Consider the following 23,209-nt stretch of genomic DNA (forward strand, 5'->3'; position numbering starts at 1 on the left):
AGAAGCTAGGATGGTTCGTTATCCACAAATCAATCATCATAATACACTACGTTAACAAAATGAAAAGTAAAATCATAGAATCATCTCAATAGATGCAGAAAAAGCATTTAACAAAATTTAACATCAGTTTATGATAAAAACTTAACAAAGTGGGTATAGAGGGAACATGTCTCAACATAATAAAGGCCATATATGACAAGCCCACAGCTACCATCATACTCCGTGGTGAAAAGCTGAAAGCCCTTTAAGATCGGAAACAAGACAAGGATGCCCAATCTTGCCACTTTTATTCAACATAGTACTGTAAGTCCTAACCACAAGAATTAGGCAAGAAAAAGAAATAAAAGGCACCCAAACTGGAAAAGAACAAGTAAAACTGTCACTCTTTTGTAGATGACACGATACTTTCATAGAAAACCATAAAGCCTACACCATGAAACTAATAAATGAATTCAGTGAAGTTGCTGGATATAAAATCAATATGCAGAAATTTGTTGCATTTCTATATACTAACAATGAACTATCGGAAAATGAAATTAAGAAAATTTACAATTGCATCAAAAAGAACAAAATACCTAGGAATAAATTCAGCCAAGGAAGTGAAATACCCGTACTGTAAAAACTGTAAGACACTGCTGAAAAAAACTGAAGACAACACAAATAAATGGAAAAATAAACCCTGCTCATGGATTGGAAGAATTACTATTGTTAAAATGTCCATACTACCAGGGCACTTGGGTGTCTCAGTGGTTAGGCCTCTGGCTTCGGTTCAGGTCATGATCTCAGGGTCCTGGGATCAAGCCCCACATAGGGCTCCCTGCTCAGTGGGAAGTCTGCTTCTTCCTCTCCCTCTGCCTCCTCCCGCAATGCTTATGCTCTCGCTCACTTGCTCTCTCAAATAAATAAATAAAATAAAATAAAATAAAAACACTAACTTGAGAAGACATATGTACCCCTATGTTCACTGCAACATTATTTACAATAGCCAAGATATGGAAGCAACTTAAGTGTCCACTGATATTCCACACAATGGAATATCATTTAGCCATCAGAAAGAATAGAATCTTGCCATGTGTGAAACGTGAATGGACCTAGAGGGTATTGTGCTAAGTAAACTAAGTCAGACAGAGAAAGACAGATACCACGCAATTTCACTTGTATGTAGAATCTAAAAAGCAAACAATCAAACGAAACAGGGATTCACAGATACAAAGATCAAACTGATGGGTCCCAGGGGGTGGGGGGTGGATGAAATAGGTGACAGAGATTAAGAGGTACAAACTTCCAGTTACAAAATAAACAAGACATGAGGATATACTGTACACATAGGGAATACAGTCAATAATATTGTAACAATATTTGGTGACAGATGGTAACTTGACTTACTGTGGTGACTTATTTTCTAATGTATATATTGAATCACTTTGTTGTACACCTGAAACTAATACAATATTGCACGTCAATAATCGTTTTTTAAAAATCAATCATCTTTCTACACACTAGCAGTGAACCAAAAAGCCCAAAAGTCCAAAGTCTATTCAGAGTTCTAGAAGTAGAGGTTAGAGACATTGAAGAAACAAATAGTAGAATATTTCCCAAGGACTCTTCAGCCATTAGGGCCCTGCAGATATTAAGGAAAGAAGATAAATACCTGGTTATATCCTGGTGGTATGCCTGAACTCCAAGAATAAAGAAAATCCTGACATCTTTCAGAGAGGGAAAAAAACAGATTACCTACTACAAAGTACCCAAAATCCAATTAACTTCATTATTCATATTAAAACATAGAGCAGTGACCTCAAAATTCTAAGGATTCTATACTCAATCAAACTGTCGATCAAGAGGGAGGGCATGGAACTCTTGTACACTGTTGCTGGGAATGTCAAACAGCATAGCCACTATGGAAAACAGTATGGCGGTTCCTTAAAAAATTAAAACTAAAATTAGCACATGACCCAGCAATTCTACTCCTGGGTATATAGAACCCAAAACACTGAAAACAAGGACCTAAACAGATATTTTTACATCCATATTTATAGCAGTACATTCACAGAGCCAAAAGGTGAAAGCTACAGATGAACAAGATCATCGACAGATGAAGGGATAAAAAAAATGCGCTGGAGGCATACCTCCCAGATACTTGCAGGTTCAGTTCCAGACCACTGCAATCAAGCGCACATCACGATAAAGCGAGTCCAGTGCTTTTGGTTTCCCAGGGCAAGTAAATTATGCTTACCCTATGGCACAGTCTAGTAAGTGTGCAACAGCATTATGTCTTAAAAGATGGACATGGCTTAATTACAAAATACTTGATTGCTATGAAATGCTAAGCTTCATTTGAGCTTTCAGTGAGTCATAATCACTGATCACAGATCACCACAAATTTAATAAAAATGAAAAAGTTTAAAAAATTGCAATTATTACCAGAATAGGACACAATAACGTGAAATGAGCAAATGCTGTTGGAAAAATGGGGCCAAGAGACTTGCTCTCAGCAGGGTTGCCACAAGCCTTCACTTTGTGTAAAAAAAAAAAAAAAGGAATTTCTCTCCAAAGCACAATAAAATGAAATGCAATAAAACAAGGTATGCCTGTATACAGATAAAGGGGAGTTTATTCAGCCTTTAAAGGTAACGAAATCAACTTAACCAATAACATGGATGTACCCTGAAGCCATTATGTTAGGTGAGGTAAGCCAGTCACAAAAGCAAAACTACTGGATGATTCCACTCATGACCTACTGAGCCTAGTCAAATGCCTAGAGACAGAAAGGAGGGCAGTGGTTGCCAGGGGCTGGGGGCAAGGGGTAGGGTGGGGCATTACCTACAAAGTTTCATTTTTGCAAGACGAAAAAAAGTTCTGGAGATGGATGGTGGTGATGGTTGAACAACAGTGTGACCATACTTAATGCCCCTGAACTGTATATTTAAAGAAGGGATAAAATAGTAAATTTTATGTTATGTTTATTTTACAATGAAAAATAAATAGCCAATAAACATAACAAACAAATAAATAAATACAGTGAGGGCACTGTGCCGCCATTTTGGTAGTTCCTCAAAGTGTCACACACAGAGTTATTAGCACATGACCCGGCAATCCCAACCCTTATTCCCAAAAGAACTGAAAGCGTATGTGCACACAAAAGCCTGTAAAGGAATGTTTATAGCAGCCAAAAATTGGAAGCAACCCAATGGATAAGCAAAATGTACTTTACATCAAGTAGAAATAAAGAGGAATGAAGTACCATTACGTGCTACTTAGCAAGCACAAAGATGAACCTTTACAACGTTATGCTGATTGAAAGAAGACAGACACAAAAGGCCACACGTTGTATGATTTCATTTATACGAAATGTCTAAAATAGGGAAATCCCTAGAGAAGGATAGATTAGTGGCTGCTAAGTGATGGCTGAGGGGAGGGTAGTACTGGGACTAACTATTAATAGGCATAGGGTTTGTTTTGGGGGTGATGGGAATGTTCTGGAATTAGTGGTGATACAACATAGTAAACCACTGAAGTGCACACTTTAAAGTAGTGAATTTTATGTTATGTGAAGTAGATCTCAATTTTAAAATGCTAGAAAAAGATATGGAATGCAACATGAACCAGGCGCCTGGGTGGCTCAGTCGGTCAGGCATCTGCCTTTGGCTCCGGTCATGATCCTGGAGTCCTAGGAATGAGTCCTTGTTCAGCAAGGAAGTCTGCTTCTCCCTCTGCCCCTTCTCTCTCTCTCAAAAAAAAAAAAAAAAAAAAAAAAAAAGTAACATAAGCCGTTCACATTCTGCCTCGTGGCTCAGTGATTCAAAAGCTTGTCCCTGTCCACGCTTTCTCACCCTGCAAGTCTGCCTGTCCTCCTCTACCCTCTGTGTACCCTGGCACTCTCTGGCTGCTTACCAGCCTTTCATCACCCTCATGACTTCCCACTTTCTGACTCCTGGACAAGGCCTGCCCCCTGCCTCACCAGACCCACCCCTTTCCTGGCGGGTCTCCACCTCCCACACAGACCTACCCAGGACCGTCTGGAGGCTGAGACACCAGCCCCCAGAGTCACCCCAGACGAGCTGCCCAATGACCAGGACTGCCGTTACAAGCTTGTGTCAGCTGAGGGATTTGGTTTCACGGAGGAACTTAATTATAGCTCAGGAGTGGAGGAAGGGAGAGGAGCAGGGCAGCCTTGAGGGGACACACAGGAAGCTAGCCTGCTCTGTGGCCCAGACAGCATCTGACAGGTCGCACCAGGACTGGGATCCCACAGGAAAACAAGTATGACCCAGTCAGGCCCACAGGGACACACAGCTTATGGAAATCATCCTGCTCATAACCATGAATTCCTGGCCCCGCCATGCAACACCAGCCCATGTGCAGACCAGAGTGGTCCAGAAGAAACCTGAGATGTCAAGTCTCACTCACTCTCAGGGCCCAGATAGGCCTTTTCCTCTCCTATTGCCGGGACCCCCATTTCACTCTGTAAGAAGTAAAGGGGAGGCAGAGCTTATCCCTCCCAGAATACCCCATCTTCAGTTTTCTCCCTGACTCTGGGCTGTTTATCTAGAACAGAATTGGAGCTGTTGAGGATGGTGGGAACATCCTCCCTATGCTGGACTACTATGCTCAGACCCCTGCCCACTGCCCAGCGAGGTGCCATAGAGCAGCTGCGAACATGCGGGCGTCAGCAGGGCTGGGGCCACCAGACCTGTCAAACCACCTGGGCACTGCCAGGTGGGGAAAGCAGACCAGGTGCAAGTTCATGGAAAGAGCAGAGCCTCGGTGGAGGAGGATGTCCCACTGAGACGTAGTTCCTTCTCCCTGTTTCTGACCCATATCTGGGCTTCTTATTCTCTAGGCTTCTGCCTGGTCGCCCTGCCTGCTCTCGGAGTGAGGGGATCCCATTGCAATCTTCCACTGCCCTGACCCCCCCAGCCTACGATCCAATTCCTTCTTGTTTCAGAATACAGCCAGGAACCCAGGCCCTGCTCTCTATTATTCTTCCCAAGTACTCCCCCTGCCCCAAGCCAAGGCACCATCCTTCCCACCTCTTCTCTGTGTACCTTTTTTTCTGAAATCATGAGAGGGTTCTCCCTAAAAGCCATGAAAAGAAATCTTCAGACTGGAGGCGGTATCCTTTCTGGGTTTTGTTTGGAAGGAGGGGGAGAAAAAGGCAGGAGGTGGGGAGGGAGAACAGACGGGGAGGGGGGTTGGGAGAAATACGAATGGGGAGAAATAGGCACCTTTTTGCCCTCCGCCCTTTAAACCATCACAGCAATGAACAGTCATACTGTCCTTCCCAAATGCACCCCTTTGGGCAAGACGCCTTTCTTTGCTCACTCACAAAGGGCAGGGAAGGTTAGAGAGCAGAAAGAAGAAACCACCTGAAAAACAGGAACGGCAAGTCCCAGAATGGAATGTTAAATAATACCCCACTGTTCAAAGAAAACTATTTTACACATAGTAAAATCTAAAAGAACACAGACTAAAATTTACACCAGCCACTTATGGATGCCGTGATTATGTATGACTTTTAGTTCCTTCTCAGTGCTCAGCTGTATTTTCTTTTTTTTATTGAAGTATAATTGACATACATTAGCTTCAGGTGTACAACATAATGATTCAACATTTATATCCAATGCAAAAAGATTTCTACAGTAAGTCTAGTTACCATACAAATTTACAAATAATTTTTTTCTTCTGGAGATGAGAACTTTTAAGATTTTCTTTCTTGGGCGCCTGGGTGGCTCAGTGTGTTAAGCCTCTGCCTTCGGCTCAGGTCATGATCTCAGGGTCCCGGGATTGAGTCCCGCAGGGAGCCTGCTTCTTCCTCCTCTCTCTCTCTCTCTCTCTCTCTCTCTCTGCCTGCCTCTCTGCCTACTTGTGATCTCTCTCTGTCAAATAAATAAATAAAAATCTTTAAAGATTTACTTTCTTACCAACCTTCGAATCTGTAATACAATATTATTGACTATGCTGCATGCTATCCATTCTACCCTCATGACTTAAGTAATTTTTTCTTTTTTTAAAAAAAGATTTTATTTATTTGACACAGACAGAGTGCATGGGAGCGTGCATGAGCGGGGGAGGTGGAGGAAGAGGGAGCAGTAGACCCCCCACTGAGCAGGGAGCCCGATGGACGATGGACAGACAGATGGATGGACGTGGGGCTCCATCTCAGGACCTGAGATCATGACCTGAGCCAAAGGCAGATGCTTAACCGACTGGGCCACCCAGGCGCCCCAACTTAAGTATTTTTTAATTGTCTATTATGAATAAGCACTATTTATCTAATTAAAACATTTTCAGATAAATTAAAAACCACACACGTGGAAATGCTTGGGCCTGAGTGCCAGCTCACATTCTAAGAAACACTGCCTCCCAAACACCAGTAATCCCAGCAGCGATGGTATCTGATTAGCTTCTCAGCCCCCAGGTACAAGCTTCCAAAGATGTCTTTCACTATTACTAGCTAAAACGGTTGGCCAGGGGCAAGCTCCTCCTTCAAAACCTTTGGCGCAAGCACCCAGAAGCACCTGCTACTGTTCTCACCCTCGGGACATACTCCCCAACCCCTCCAGAGCTCACAATCCAAAGCCAGAGCCTCAGAAAGGTACAAAACCAAACACAAGGCCAGGGGCTCCTGATGTCCTCAGGCTGGAAGACTCCTCTTCCCAAGGCCCAGGTCAAGGCTGGAGGGGGTGGGCTGCGGGCAGCTGCTAGGGGAATTACTCCATGGGGTCCTGCAGGCCATCACTGACTAGACCCAACATCCACCCCAGCCAACGCTCAGCTGGAAACAGGGCCCAAACAATAGTCTTGAAGTTCTGTTCGGTCCAGTCAACATTTACTGGCAACCACCCCTTGGCGGGAGGTGTCCAGGGTCCAGAGACAGGCCGACAATAAAACAATCAACACCTAATGAGTGCCACAGCTGTGCTGTACCTGTATGAGCTCTTTTAATTCTCAGGTCATCCCTGAGAGGTCTATGGTTAGTGCCCCCAAGCTACAGATGAGGAAGCCATGAAGGCACAAAGTGACTTGCCCAAAGCTACCAGTAGAGACAGACCTCAGCCCCACATACTCTGGCTTTTAACCAGTACCCCATATTCTCTCAAAGTTCTTAGCCTCAGAAACAGCCAGTGAGCTAAAAATATAAAGAGTGCCACATGCTACTTCCTGTTCTGCTCCAGGGGAGAGCTCATTCCCTTCTGAGAAGGCAAAGAAATGAGAAGGGCAACTGTCCTCTTGTCCAGGATCCCCGGGGCCCACAGGTGACCGGAGGAGAGGTCATCAAGGCAAGCAGGTGAGCACAGTCCCCAGAGCCCAGCCGAGTGCACCGCTGAGATGCCGCCTCTGCCTGCCTCTGCCTCTTCTGATGCCCCATGTTTTCCCTGCACCCTAACCCCAGCCTCCAGCCAGGGAAGTGGGAGCAGAAATAAAAATACCTCTCTAAAAATAAACCAGGGATGGCAAGGTACAAGAAAGGGGAAAAATATAAGGCCACTGCTAGTTTGAGCCCAGGGTCCTGCTGGACTAGGTAGGGCCCAATTTGCTGAGCAGGACAGGTAGCCAGAGCCCTGATTTCCCCTCCAGCCTCTGCTCCCGGCCTACAAATGCACACATGCACACATTTGTAAAAGTGACATGAGCAAGAAAAGCCGGCACTGAACTGAGAAGCACAGGGGGATCAAAAGGTTTATACCTCAGGCCATGATTTGTCAGGTGTATGACCTGAGTAAGCTGTTTAACCTCTGTGATCTACAGCTCCTCACCTGTTAAATGGGTATACCAATACCCGCTTCTTGCAGGCTGGTGTGAGGGACAGTGAACTCATCCATGGGGTGACGTCTGGCCCAAGGGAGAAGCCGAATAAAGGCAATTTCCCTTCCTTTCTTTCTCTCCATATGTGCCTCACCGGGCCCCGTTCTCCTTTGTCTCTCCCTTCACCAGACTGAAAACAGGCTGATTAATCACTTGGATCAGAGATTGTTTTTTCCCTCCTACAAGTCCCTTCCACTCTACATGCCTGGCCCACCAGCTAGCTGGTTATTTCTTCTGGTTCGATGTGGGGCTGCTCACTGCCTTGAAGCAGATCCAGGGAGACACTAAATGCAGCCATTCTCAGGACCTCCTCTTCCTGCTGACCTGGAACAAGACTGCAGGGGGCTCTAAAGCCTGCCAACATTTGGTTCTGCTCAGTGACCAAAGAGACACTTTGCTGTGCTCGAAAGCAGGGAGTGTTCTTGGAAGCCAACACCAGTCTGGCCAGTCAGGCAGGTACTTTCCAAACTGGAAGAATTAGATTCAACCAGCCATCCTCCTTGGGGAGGCCCTGCTATGTGGTAATCAAAGACACAGCTTTACACACCTGGGTTCAAATCTCAGCTCTGCCATTTATTAGCTATGCAGCTTCAGGCAACTGTCCTAACCAGTCTGAGCCGCAGCACCCTCATCTGTAAAAGAGGTATGAGGATTCCTACCTCTCAACGTTGTGTGCGTTAACCAATGCAATGCATGGGAAGTAATTGGCACAGTGCATTCAACACGTGAGAGCCACAGCTTACTTGGCTCCTGGATAGCTACTGACTTCTGGCAGTATGGGAATGGGAAGGGGATTAGACACAGGTGAGCCCAGCTCTCAGAACTCACAGTCCGAGCCTGGAATGCAGGCAATAAGGCAATAACTCCACCATAACATACTACGGTAGGTACTAAGCCAGAGGTAGGAGAAAGGACCCTTACTAGACCCCCAGTGGAGAAAGCAGAGAAGGAGGCATATGGAAAAGACTGCCAAAACCAGAAACCTCAGCTGTCTCCACTAAGCTTCAACCAAACGGAAGAGCAACAACTAGGAAAGGGGACCTTAAGTTTCCATCTGCCGATGTCTGACTGCTGGCCCGTGAAATGACTTCCCAGACAGGGCTCTGGTGTAGGTCAATGCTAAGCCCATCCTGGGAAGCAAGCCACTTAGGCTGGCCATCCAGGCACTCTTCCGTCTGACAAGCGCTCGGTGAGCACCTCTTGCCCATCAAGGAGCCAGTTTCTGGGGAAATGGATCTTTGATTGTGGCTAATGAACACATGTCAGGATCGAGAACGTGACTGCACACTGCAGCTGCTCCCTTGCGACTCAACAAGGTCTCTGACTCACCGAGAACATCAGAGGAAAGGACCAGTTCTTTCTCACAATGGAAACAGAAGGCAGAAAGGAGGGCAAGGTTCAGACCGCAGTCCACAGAGAGAAAGCAGCATAAGGACAGAAGCCCTGGGAGCACTGGAAGCAGCTCATGAGTGGTATTCTTGGTTGTCTACAATGTGCCCAGGGTGGGGGTACAAAAGTGAATCAAAAACAGATTGTCCTGGGGCGCCTGGGTGGCTCAGTGGGTTAAGCCTCTACCTTCGGCTCAGGTCATGTTCTCAGGGTCCTGGGATCAAGTCCTGCATTTGGCTCCTTGCTTGGAGGGAGTCTGCTTCTCCCTCTGCTCCTTCCCCCTTTACATGATCCATCTCCCTCTCTAAGTAAGATCTTTAAAACAAACAAACAAACAAACAAAACAATGGGGCACCTGGGTGGCTCAGTGGGTTAAGCCACTGCCTTCAGCTCGGGTCATGATCTCAGGGTCCTGGGATCAAGGCCCGCATCAGGCTCTCTGCTCAGCAGGGAGCCTGCTCCCCCCCACCCCGCCTGCCTCTCTGCCTACTTGTGATCTCTGTCAGTGAAATAAATAAATAAAATCTTTAAAACAAACAAGCAAACAAAACATGGTAGCATGTGAAAAGACAAGGCTATGCTAGGCTTGCAGGGGACCAGAGACAGGCCTTGACCTGGGTGCAGATAAACCTAGTAGGTCAGGGAATGGGCTAAAGAATGGATACAATATTTTTCTGCAAGGTGTCAGATTGTGAGGATATGAAAGGCAAATTTTAAGTAGCTGTTGTAAATACCCTGGGACATTAAGATGCTGAAAAAAGAAACATCATAGAAATCATACACTGGGATAGAATATAAGCAAGACTATGGGGCACCTGGGTGGCTAGAGGGTTAAGCCTCTGCCTTCAGCTCAGGTCATGATCTCAGGGTCCTGGGATTGAGCCCTGGTCGGGCTCTCTGCTCAGCAGGGAGCCTGCTTCCCTCTCTGCCTACTTGTGATCTCTCTCTCTCTGTCAAATAAATAAAATCTTAAAAATCTGTCAAATAAATAAAATCTTAATATATAATATATATGTGTTTTAAGATAAACAAGATTTTAAGATTTTAAGATAAACAAGACTAGAATAATACAAGTTTGATTGGATACATTCTGCAGTTAGAGAATTTATTCACCTAGCAATTTTCACTTGGGAGACAGAAATTATTATTGGTCAATTTGTTTGTTACCAAGCATTTTAAATTTTTCAGTAACAATTTGATGTCATTATTTAGAGCACGTTCTGGGAAGAGTCACCTAGGACTACAAAATGAGGGAACACAGGCATGGAGGATTTAATCTATGGAGACAATTTGTAACCAACCCCAGATGACAATGAAGCTTACCATGAACTACCAGCAGGCTATCATTTTGGAAAGTGGACTTTCATGGGGTCACTATCCGGGGAGAGCGTGACTTTTCAAGCTGAGCTTACCTGACCTTTTGGGATCGGGTTCTTAGAAACCCAAGTGATGCCATGAAGACCTGGAGGAGGCAGAGCCCTGAGGTTGGGAGTGGGACCCTCTCAGGAGTGGGCAGATCAAGGGCTCTGAGACACGGGGCGGGCAGTGGGGTGCGTGGAGGAGGCGAATCTAAGGGATAACCATGTACATGCAGTGGCACAAGCTCCTGTCCTTGGCTCTCTTTTTCTGGCAACCCTCAGCCTCTTGGTTGGGCAGCTGGGGAGAAGGTAGGCTATGGGGCCGCTCCTGGGAGGAAGGGCAGGGAGGTGCACAAGCTGTAAGAAAGAATTTCAGGTGGGCAGCCGTGGGACCCATGCTGACTAGTCCAGGAAGAGTGGAGTGGGACAAAGTAGCAGGCATGGGGGCCTGGAGGTCCTCATGGGTCTGAGGAGGGTAACTGAAGTGAGGACCCCCAGGGACCCCCCCAGAACTGCCTGGGGAGAGCAAAGTGGCCAACCTGCATTTCTAGGAACACCGCTCCATGCCTCCACAGACAGTGCAGCTGCCTTTATTATTCAGAAAGAAAAGGTTGCTTTCTTCTCCCTCTCCTAGTATTTTAAGTTGACTATATTTACCTGCTGATGTGCCCTAGGTATGACATGACAAATATTCGATGGGAAGGAATTGAGGAACATAGGCATAAAGGCTGAGGGGGGTGTGAAGAGGAGGAAAGAAGGGAGGAGGCTTAGAGCCAGGCGAAGGGAGAAATTTTACAGTTCTTCAGGGTCAACAGTGATCTGGCCCCTGTCAATTCTCTGACCTCATCTCATCACCTTCTAGGGTCTTCTCCCCTCATTCTGCTCCAGCCACTGTGGTCTCCTGATTATTTCCCAAACACACCAGCCATGTTCCTGCTTCAGAGTCTTTGCACTTTCTTTCCCTCTGCTTGTAAGGTTCTTCCCACACATGGCTCGTTCTTCTCTTTGAGCTCAAATATTACCTTCTCAGTGAGACTGTCCTCAAGTCCTCTATTTAAAAGTAATACTACTCTTTCCTGCCTTTTAAGAAAGACTTTATTTATGTATTTATTTATTAGAGAGAGAGAAAGAGTGCATGCACACGAATGGCGGGGGGGGGGGGGGCAGAAATCAACCAGACTCCGGAGTGCGACACCAGGCTCAATCTCACGACCCTGAGCCGAAACCAAGGGTCAGACACTGAACCAACTGAGCCACTGAGGTGCCCCTTGTTTTATTTTTTAGGTCTGCTCCACGCTGAGCTTGAACTTATGACACTGAGATCATGACCTGAGCTAAAACCAAGAGTCAGACACTTAACTGAGCCACCCAGGCACCCCCTCCTACTTTATTTTTTGATATAGCATTTACCACCATCTGACATGCTAACTACATAATTCTGGCTCTCTCCTGGTTCTTGACCATAACCACCATGAAAGCACAAGACTTTTTCTATCTGCTTTATTTACTTCTTCAGCCCCAACGCCTAGCACATACGAGGTACCCAATAACTGCACATTAATGAGTGGAAGATGGAAGTGGGGTCAGATTTACACTAATCCTGGATCCTCAACAGTCTGAAAGAAACCCCCTCTTACTCAACTGATTGAAGATGTGGGGTGACTTCCAAAAGCAAGGATCAGACACTACCTGAGGCCTTTTCTTTTACTCCCAAGAACTCCCTAAAAGGTCCCCTCAAAGAACATACTGCTTCAAAGATTAGTCTAGGAAAGGGCAGGACCTAGAATCTTGCAACAGGGGTGCTTTAAGACTGCCTCAGAACAAGAGTGAGGGCTGGCCAAGTCACCCCCTGGGCCTGGAGGCAAATGAGCTTTGGAGTGGTTTCCTATTGCCACTGCTACAAATTACTACAAACGTAGTGGCTTCAAACAAAACATATTTATTCTTTTACAGCTCAAAGTCCAAAATTGGTTTCACTCCAAAATCAAGGTATTGGCAAGGCCACACTTCCTCCAGAGGCTCTCAGGGAGTGTTTGCTTCCTTGCCTTTTCCAGCTCCTAGAGCTGCATTCCTCACGCTCCCTGGCCTCTTCCTCCATCTTCAGAGCCTGTGGGGTGCAGCCTGCAGTCCCACTGCCCTCTTCTATATCAAATCTCCCTTTGCCATCCTCTTCACAGGACACCCATGACTGCACTTAGGGCCCACTCAGATAATCCAGGATAATCTCCCCATTGCAAGATTCTTAAATTAATCGCCTTGGCCAAGTCCATTTTGCCATATAAGGTAGCATCCACAGGTCACAGGGGTTACAGTCTACATACCTTTGGGGACCATGACCCAATCTACCACCATGGCAGACAGACTGCAAGAGTGTGGAAGAAACAGAGTTTAGACCTCTGGTCTACATGAAAGAAAGACCAGAGCAGGAATCTTGGCAGTGTCCTGGGCCAGGTGCTTTCTTTTGCTATCATTGTTTGCTATTATCTACGGGGTGGGGAATTAATTTCTTGGAACTGAGCACTTTAGCTTTTGGTGGGCCTCCTTGGAGATCTACCCTTGAAGGGTCATCTGCAATCTGTGGCCTCCAATGGACCACGCAGGAGTGCATCCCAAGATGCAAGTGCTGAGAGCCCAGGGGAAGCCACCACGATCTCTGGGCTCTCTTGAAGGCTTTTGCAGGAGGGGAAGCTTGAAAGAAATGGTCTGGACCAGACAGACAAGCTCACGATCTGCGATGGCAGGTAAGCCTTCTTTCATGAGAACTGCCTTGGGTAGAGGGTTCTGAGAACCCCTGTGGCTTTGGCGAGGGGAGGAAGACTGCTGTGATCAGAGCAGCCCATCAGCTGGTAATGTCTGATGCCAGGAACAGACAGGTTAATGGCAGTCTACCTGTGACACATCACCAACTCTATTCTACTTGGCACCTCTGAGAGGTATAGGAAGATGGTTTTGGCACAGACACTGAAATATTTGGATAAGCAAGCCACGACAAACACAACCAATCCAGAACCTTGCTTTACACCTTGGGCACTGTCCCTCTGTTGCATAGACGTCATATGGCTTCTTACTGAGTTGGAACATGCCAGCTCATTGTGAATTATTTCACTCCTCCCCAAAGCCCTCAAGGGCTCAGTGAGATGATTGAGGAGGAGACTTTTCCAGTGTAAGAACTGCATGCTTCCCGTATTTGTTCTACTGATGTCATGTTCACCAGAGGACCCAGCTGGCCAGAAATATTTAGTGGGCAAAGCAATGGAGCGGTGGTTGTCAACGAGCGGTGAGTCTGCCCCATACTGGGGGATGTGGCAATGTCTGAAGACATTCTTGGTTTTCACAACTGGTGCAGGGAAGGGAGGCAGAAGCAGGGGAGGGTTGCTATTAACATCTAGTGGGTCCAAGCCAGGAATGATGCTAAACATCCCACAATACACAGCCTACTCAATGAACAATTCCCCAACCCAAAACGTCTATAGCACTGGAGGTGAAGAGAGTGAGAGACACAAACAAGGCAATGTTGGAAGCAACAAAGGGACACTGAGGAAAGTGTACCTTCTTTGCTTGTTTGGGAAAGGGGATGAGAGGTAAAGCTCTGGGTTCTGGCAGAGTGAAGGAAGGCCTGTTTCTGAGGAGCGAGTGGGCCCACAGACTGTTGGATATGTAGGGTGGCCTGCTTGGCTACAGCTGCCACTGGGAGAGCAAAGTTGGCCTGGTCTTCCACAGGAGCGGAAGCCAAAGAACTGTGTGCCTCTGAGGTTACAACTCTTGGACGAGGGAAGTGCCAAGAGCAGTACTAAGACAAGGACCAAGGAGTTACAGAAGACTGCAAATGAAGGCAATGAAAATCTGCTTTGACGCACCTATTGGCCTAACAGTAGAGGAATGAACTTAAGCACGAAGTGGTTTTCCCACAACACAGGGAGCCTCTCCCTCCAGTGTCCTCCCCGTGGGAGAACTCTTTCATAGGTGTGGCACTATGAGCTGTGGAGAATTCGCCAATGATCTCTGGAGAGCTGTGGAGATGATGACAAGGCTGGGTGGAAGTTAGGCTTTGAAGATTGGACTCAAAAAAATAAAAAAATAAAAAAATAAATAAAATAAAGAAGGGGTGTCATGTTGCACCACCCAGAACACCCAACTGTTGAACAGAACCTGGCGGCTCCCCCACACTGAGGCCCCCAGGGCCACAGCTGGTAAATCAGGAAAGGAACTGTTGGATGAGACAATAAAAACTGACTTTGTTAAATCATGACCCTTAAGTATGTGTCTTTTAAATATTCTTTGTAAGGAGAGTCATATGGTTGTCTCAAGAAAAATTGTGAGACTGAGTTGCAAGCTAGTCATTTTCTTCTTGAAATATTTTTACTTCAAAGAAAAGAGTAACACATTATAATTATTTAGACTTTGAATATTTGACAGACTTCTTCTTGGAAAGGGAGATTCAAATAAAAAGCCTGACAGTATGGGGGGGCACCTGGGTGGCTCAGTGGGTTGTGTCCTATTTCTGGTTTTGGCCTGGGTCATGATCTCAGGGTTATGGGATCGAGCCCTGTGGCAGGCTCCGCGCTCAGTGGGTAGTTGGCTTGAGATTCTCTCTCTCCCTCTCCCTTTGCCCCTCCCCACACACATATACCCGTGCTCTCTCTCAATAAATAAAATCTTTAAGCAAACAAACAAAAAACCAAACAAACAAAAAAACCTGAGAGTATGTTACCAGTGATAAAAATCAAGCTTTCAAGAGAAAATCCAAATTATGGAAAACTTGTATCCACCTCTCTGAGCTTAACAGCTTCCCAACACTTGAATGCCCTTCTATTGAGATCAGTGATATTAATATGATTTATTGATATTGTAAAATGAAATATGTTAACATTTAGAAGATTTATGTGACTTAGTGAACCAATATTTTCTGGTGACCAACTTAAAGTAAAAGATCCATTCAAAGCACAAGAGGAACCCATGGATTTTAATGTTATAGAATGAAAACTCCATTGGTAAGGTTTCAGACTCCACACTCCAACTACCCTTTAAGAAACTACCATTCGTGGGGCGCCTGGGTGGCTCAGTGGGTTAAAGCCTCTGCCTTTGGCTCAGGTCATGATCCCAGGGTCCTGGGATCGAGTCCCGCATCAGGGTCTCTGCTCCGCGGGGAGCCTGCTTCCTCCTCTCTCTCTCTGCCTGCCTCTCTCTACTTGTGGTCTCTGCCTGTCAAATAAAATGAATAAAATCTTAAAAAAAAAAAAAAAAAAGAAACTACCATTCGTCCTGTTTTGGTATCGTATCAAAGAAGAATATCCACAATTATCTACAAAAGCTATTAAAATCTTACCCCCTCTTTCTCAACAACCTATCTGTGTGAGGCCAGATTTTTTTCATGGCCTTCAAATAAAACAACATATCTCAAGAGACAAAAGCAGATTGAAGCAGTTATGAGAATCCAGCTGTCTTCTGTTAAACCAGACATTAAGAGATCGCCAAAAATGTAAAACAATGCCACTTCTCTCAACTTTGTTTTGAAAAATAACCATTTTTTCTTAAACATGTCATTTGTGGTAAATGTAATGGGTTTATTATTAAATGGATTAATAAGTTAGCAATTAAAAAAAAATTCCTCAGTTTTTAGTTTCTACTAAGATAAATAAAAGTTCTTGTGCCCCTAATAATTTTCAAGACTGTAAAAGGGTCCTGAGGTCAAAAGGTTTGAGAATCATTGTTTATGACGTTTATGATGTTTATGACATTCATTGTTTACGACAGCACAACAGTTGACTTCAGGGGCGCCTGGGTGGCTCAGTTGGTTAAGTATCTGCCTTCAGCTTAGGTCATGATCCCAGGGTCCTGGGATCAAGCCCTGTGTCAGGCTCCCTGCTCAGCAGGGAGCCTACTTCTCTCTCTGCCTGTAGCTCCCCCTGCTTGTGTTCGTGCTCTCTCTCTGGCAAATAAATATATAAAATCTTAAAAACAAACAACAAACAAACAAAACCACTGAGGCGCCTGAGTGGCTCAGGTTGTGATCCAGGCATCTTAGGATCAAGCCCGGCATCAGTCTCCCTGCTCAGTGGGGAGGCTGCTTCTCCCTCTCCCTCTGCCGCCCACTTTGCCTACTTGTGCTGTTTCTCTGTCAAATAAATAAATAAAATCTTTTAAAAACAAAACAAAACAAAAAAAACCCCGACCTCAAAACAAACCAACTTTCTTTCAAGGCCCAATCTGAAACCCAGTTTCTTCAGGAACAAAGCTGATCCAAAGTAATGATCAGCAACTCTAAAATGAGTATCCCTGCCATTATCCTCGTACCCACCAGCTCTCTTCATATCTTCAAAATCTTTTTGTGCATATGTCTTCTCTCCCCAGCCGGACTCCACACCCTTGGTGGGGAGAGAGGGGGAGAAGCCAAGGGCTGTTATCTGAAACATCTGTCACAGGACCTGACCTCAGATGGGAAAGACAAAGATAAAGACCACACCACAGACTTCTGAGATTAGCACTGAAAAATCTGATAACGCCCCAGGCTCACCTTTGCCAGTGGAAACTAAGAAGGAAAACTTCTGGCTGGGACTGGGAGCTCAAAGCTCAGGGATAAACCGGACAAGTGAGCTCTGGACATGTGGCTCTGTGGCCAGCTGCTGCTGGAACGAATGACAAAGCCATGAACTCAGTGGCTCTCCCTTCTACCTGATCCCCTCTCAGGGAACCTCAGCGGCCTCCCACACCCCCCTTCTTCCTCATTCACATTTCCTTCAGAGGAAGGACTGGGCATGGGTTTGACAACCAGAGGGGCCCCTGCCTGAGGCCTTCCTGCAAGATCCACAAGCGAGCTGGCCCCCACAGACAGACAGACGTGTGGGCTCAGCACCCTGTTTGGCAACAGGAAAACCCACAGCGTGTTAAAGGCAGAGAAAGGGAAGTGAAGCCCATAAACAGCTGCTGGAATCACTGAACTTCAGAGATTAAAACAAATCAGACAGGAGCCCATGTTTCCCCTGGCCCCCAGCAGGGACCTCCCCACAGCCCTGGTCACCCAGATAGCTGAGACAATGAACATCGAGTTCCCTGCAGCTCCCCTTCTGAGAGTTTATAAAATCTGTCAGGCATCCTGAGAACAAACATGGAAACAGTGATGAGAGGCCGACCACATTGTTCAGACACTGGTGAGGGCCTGCTATGCCAGCAGAGATGGAAGGAAAAACTCTTGTGTATTATGCCCAGATCTCATGTGTGCCAACAAACTTTGGACCCATCAGGCAGGGACTGAATCTGGTTTTTTTTTTCCTATCATCACTTCCCAAGTGTCTAGTACTGTGCCTGGTACCTAGCAGACACTCAGGAATGCCCGCTGCATAAATGAAAGAGAATGAAAGGCACCATCTTTGTGGCCTGGCACCCATATGGACAGAGAAGAAAAGTTTGTGCACGATTCATTCAACAAATATTTAGCATCTCCTCAGCACTAGGCAGTCCTAGACACAACAGGAAATAAAATAAGTCTCTGCCCTTTGTGGATTTTATGTTTTAGTGGGTGCAAAGGTGAGGAAATATCAATACTCCCCAAAAAACTACATAAGCCATAGACATTTAATAATTATTTAATAAGCGCCCATTATGTGGAAGCAACGAGTACCACATGTTATGACAGGCACCTGGGATCTGGGAACTCAGCCCTAGTGAAACTGTCCCATCTTTTAGGCCAGGATCCTAAACCTGGGATGTCTCAGTCGGTCGTCAGAGGTCCTGTGTAAGGAAAACGGGATTACCTCTTTGGCGCATCTGTCCTCATCTATTGGTGAACAGAAGCCACTGCGTGAGTACCACGTGCATGCCCCAAACGCCACACAACACTGCAGGACAGAAAGAAACCCAACATCTTTAGCAGAGAGGCACCGGGGTCAGAAAAGCAGCGTTCATGTTTTAAGTAAACACGAGGGCTCCAAAACTGCTTTTAGGTAAGCGGGCTCTTTCTTTGTCCCTCATACACACACACACAGCCTGAGATGTTATTCTGAGCCTGAGTCAGCAAATATTTCCCGATCCTGGAAGGAGTCTGCTCATTTCTCAGTAAGCAGACACCAGCTTTGCTCATTTTCCCTGGGCGAGGCAGAAGGAGCTGGCCAAGGGAAGAAGGGACCTGGAGCCCAACAGCCCCCACAGGTGGCAGCTCAGAAATGGAGACGCCCTGAGTCATGCTTGAGTCCTTGACCAAAGCCCTGTGGCAGCAGGACTACAGTCACACCCGAATCACCAGCCTCAGAGCCACGGAGGCCAGGAACCATCTGCCAAGAAGAAGACCCACATGGCTGAAACCTGATGCAAGGGGCCATCTCCTCCCTGCCAGGTTCGAGCAAGCACCCAGCTCTCCTCTGACTTGGTGAAACAAAGCTGCTGCAAATGGCTCCTCCCCCTGGATCCAAAGGCACAGCAAAATACTCAGGAACATCAGACCATCCCCAAGCAGAAGATGCCGTGCCATGTGCAACAACGTGGCACAGAAGAGGGCACTGCACACAGAACTTCTGACATGACACAAGCCAGAGCCTGGAGGGACAGACAAAGTTCGTGGAGACACTGGGCGGGGAGGAAGAAGAGAGTGATCCCAGTGTGGACAGTGCAGGGCAGTGAGGCAACTCCTGGCACCTGCAGGCCCTGCTCAGGCATGGGTAGTGGGCCCTGCAACTGGGCTCCCCAGCCAGCAGGGACCACCCTGGGAGGTGGGCCGCAGTGACGAGCTCTACAGCTGAGGCCTTTAGAAGTGACAGGTCCGACTCCTCCTGAGAGAGATTGGACATGCCGGGATCTGCAGGCCCTCGGGACAGCTTGCACAACAGCCAGAACAGCAGCACTCTATCGAGAGCAGAGGCCTACCTGCTGCCCAGGCCAGCGTGCAACCCTGGCTGGCCTCTATCAGGCCCTGAGGGACCACAGGTCGGGTAAGGGCCATTCTTCTGGAATGGGTAGAGGCCTACACCAAAGGAGGAAAACGGTAGTGGAGAGGCAAGAAGAAATAGCCAAACAAAAGAACTAAGGAGCTGATGGGCTACATCCTCTGTAGAATGAGGTCAGGGGCCTGCCTGCCCACACCTTTGAAAAAGAGAGAAGGCTGACCCAAACTCTGCAAAATTCACTGAATGGGAACGTGGTCACTGATAACCCTGACCACCGCCAAGGCCACAGGGTGGACACATGGCAAGAAGCTTACCAGCCAGAGCTGGTGGTGCCAAAGCTGTTCCATAAGGACTGGGTTGACCTCTTCTTAAGCCCCTCTTACCTGCTGCCTCAGTGGAGAGTACCACTAATGGGTAAGCAAAGACAGAGGAGCAGCAAACCTCTCGAAAGAGTCAGGTAAAGTCCTTGGGAGTCAGACTGGACTAACTTACTGCCAAACGCACGACCTCACCTTCATCAGAACGACGCACTAAAACTCTGGAGGGATGCTTTTTGTAAGAACAAGGGACCCCTTTTGGTCCATTCTATCCAAATTCCACCCAGGCACTGCTCAGGGAAGGACTCAGGGGTCAATGGAGAGGGGAGTGGCTCAGACGTCCACAGTCCTATTCCTTTCACAGAAAAGGGTCAATACACAAGAGGGCTCCCAAACTTTAAAGTCTGGTCTAAGCTGGCTCACTTGGCTCTCCACCACAGCTCCTGAAGGTTGCCAATTCTGTGTCCAATTCTGGCTCAAAGACAGAGAGCACGATCCTCAAAAGAGGAGACCTAGAAACCCGGAGCCAGGTGAAACAACAGGGCTTCATTTCTAAATGTGAGAGTGGGTCATGCTTTCAGAATCCTCCAAGATCAGTCTGGCCAGAAACAGGATAATGTTATTTCCTAAAGATCTCTCCAGGGGACCAATGCCAAATAAAGGAGCTCAAATTGAAGGCATCTGAAAAGAACTTCTGCCTGACAAGAAGGTTAAACCCCCAGACATAGCAGGAAGGTGGTGGGCTCTCTGGCCCCAGAGAATATATCTCTGTGAGTGGCCAGAAACATTGACACCGTCCATCTAATGAAGCCCCACCAACTCCCCAGGCAGATATCCACCTGACAGGGCAAAGGATCCAGAACTTAGGGGTCAGCCTTCCTCCTGGATCCACAGGAAATTAAGCTCTCAAGGAAAACGGGAGGGAGAAGAACCTTCAAGAGAACCTACTCATCAGAGGCCCTAACATTCAATGGATCAGAGATACATGAGTGAAAATCAGAAGCTGGTTCAGGTGACCAGTAACAAATGGAACAGATGCCTGCCAGCCCCAGGGCTATCAGGCTAGCAATCTATTTCAAAACTCAAGTAGGAAAAAAAATGTCTTGGAGCCAGTACAGAGGAAAAAGGTTAAGGGATTCTTTGGGACACAACTTCTGGAGACTCCTCTTAGCTTTTGGGGATGGGGCAAAGGGTGAAGGGTGGGAGTGAGGCCAGAGATAATCTGGAGTATCATGGTGTAACTGTGCTTGGTACATCCAGAGTGGAAAGACAGAGAGCCCTGTTTCCTGGAAGGGGAAAAGAGTTGGATGAGGCCTCCAGCTACCCCTGGCACACACCCAAGTCAGCGGCTGCTCTCTCCCCAAGGGTTCCTGGAAGTCAACAGACCCATAAAGGGGAAGTATTAAAGCTGAGATTAGAATGGTCTACAAATTGGACACCATCCCTGATGCAACACCTGAGTAAATGCTCCCACACAGACATGGCTGCTACTTACCTCAGCTCTTACTTCAATCAGGGGCTGGACACTCTCCCACCCCCCCCCCCACCCCGGGTATCTCAATAGCAAATTAAGGGAAAGCAGAGTAGTGTGTGGAGCTAATGTTTCTCCCTGAAGTAGAGGTAAGGGACCGGAAGGGAATGAGAGGCAGCTGACAGGAATGCAGCGGACAGGGCTTAATCAGAAGGAAATTAGAGAGAGGGGCAAAAATTGGGCCTCTGAGGGTAGCTAGAGTAGAAGGGGCTTAGGTAGACAGGGCTTGCTGGCAAAGGACAGAAAAAGCCTAATAACACCGCAAAGATGACCGGGAGCCGTAATCCCGAGAAGGGCCAGGCAACGGGGGGGGGGGGGGGGGGGGGGAGGGGGAAGGGACAGGGACGGAAAAAGAGCAAAGACAGGGCAAGGGTGGGAGGACGAAGGCAGGAGATAACGAGAGGGACAGAGAAGATTCCCCCGAGGAGACCCTGGGGAGAGGGGGCAATGGATTTGGAGACACCAGGGAAGAAATGAAGGAAGAGGTCAGAGACAACAGTAGGGAAGGAGAGAGGACCCCGAGCCTTAGACCCGGCTCTCGGGTCTCGGCCACAGAAGTGGGAGGAGACGAAGCCACTAGGCCCAAGAGGGGGCACAGAGTAGGGTGGGGGAGGCCCGCGGTTCGGGCTCAGTGATGGGGGTCCAAAAGGCCGGGGGCTCAGGGGCGGCGGGGCGCCAGGAGACCCGCAGACCGGCCGGGGCCGGGGTGTCGGGAAGCCGCAGCTGCTCCGCCGCGGACCCCTGCCGCTCCCCCCATTCCACTCCCCGCCGGGCCTCACGCCCCGGCCCCGTGGGCCGCCTCAGCCCGGGCCAGCCGCTTCCTTCTGCCGCCCGCCTACTGCTTCCCCCGACCCGGGCTGACCTGTCCTGGCCGTCTCCCGCGCCGCCGCTGCCGTCCCGCAGGCTCCGCAGGATCCTCCGAAGCCTGCCAAAACTTTTCCCATTAATCCCCAGCTCCGCGGCGGCCGCGGCGTCACACGCTGCGCGGCCCGGGCCCGCCCCCACCACCCTGACGTCACCGCGCACCTCGGCCCCCTCCCTTTTCTCCACGCCCCCTTCCGCCCCGGCCGGGGCCAATCACAGAGCCTCCTGGAGACTCCTCTGATTCTGCACTCCGCCCACCGCACGCCCCTCAGGGCCCGCCTGCAGCGCCCTCTGGTGCGGGATGCGGGCGCGGCGGCTGAGGGAGGAGCAGGGGGGGTTGTTCCAGGGCCAGTAAAACAAGTCCAGCAAGTATCACAAAAGGGAATTTAAAGCTGGAAAGGAATTTGGAGGTCGTCTAATACAGCCTCCACGTCCTTACAGTGAAGAAACAGTCCCAGAGAAGGTGAGTGACTTGCAGTGAGAAGCAACGCCGAGGTTAGAACCTGGGTCTCCAGACCACGCTGAAGGAGCCAATGCTGCCTGTAATTTTAATGAGTTTTCTCCCTTTACAGGCTTCTGCAACTAGAAATTTATAGTTATGGAGTTTTTACCTATCTTCCTGAATATCCACCTAAACTGGGAGCATTCTCCTTACTGTTGTAGCAAATTCTGCTCTTGCTTCCTAGTTTTTTGAGACCTGGAAGGGACCTGTTATCCCAAACCTGTGCCTTCAGATAGACCATGAAAAGATACCTAGCAGCTAGTAGGCAGTATGGGAGAAGTTGGGTTTGTCATCTAGTGACGAACAAAACTTGACTCGTAGGTATACCAGCAATGTGTAACTCCCTTCTCAACACCGCCCTTAAAGTTAAGGTTACCCCTTCCCTCTCAAATATATTCCTCAGGCCACACCCTCAGATGTCTGGATGATAGAACCCTGAGTGATTTTTTTTCCCTGCTTCTCTCTCTCTCCCTCTCTTTTGTACTTTTTGAAATAAATGTGCATTACTTTGTAATGTGCATTCAGACGTCAAACTCCTTGCCCTTCGCGATTGAAGTAAGAGT

The 23,209-nt window shown here is 47.7% G+C and overlaps 1 protein-coding gene across 1 annotated transcript in view; it reads right to left on the reverse strand.

The window, feature by feature from the left end:
- PPARD (peroxisome proliferator activated receptor delta) overlaps nucleotides 1-22,277 on the reverse strand; it is an 82,091-nt gene extending 59,814 nt beyond the window's left edge. Inside the window, exons 1-2 of the mRNA XM_080806580.1 lie at nucleotides 22,143-22,277; nucleotides 18,308-18,391 (exon numbers count right to left, since the gene is read on the reverse strand). The gene's annotated coding sequence lies outside the window, so the exon portion shown is untranslated. The remainder of the gene's footprint in view (nucleotides 1-18,307; nucleotides 18,392-22,142) is intronic.
- Nucleotides 22,278-23,209: the final 932 nt, after the last annotated feature.

The sequence above is a fragment of the Martes martes genome (assembly GCF_963455335.1).
Source record: "Martes martes genome assembly, chromosome: 6".
In the NCBI taxonomy this organism is placed as follows: Eukaryota; Metazoa; Chordata; class Mammalia; order Carnivora; family Mustelidae; genus Martes; species Martes martes.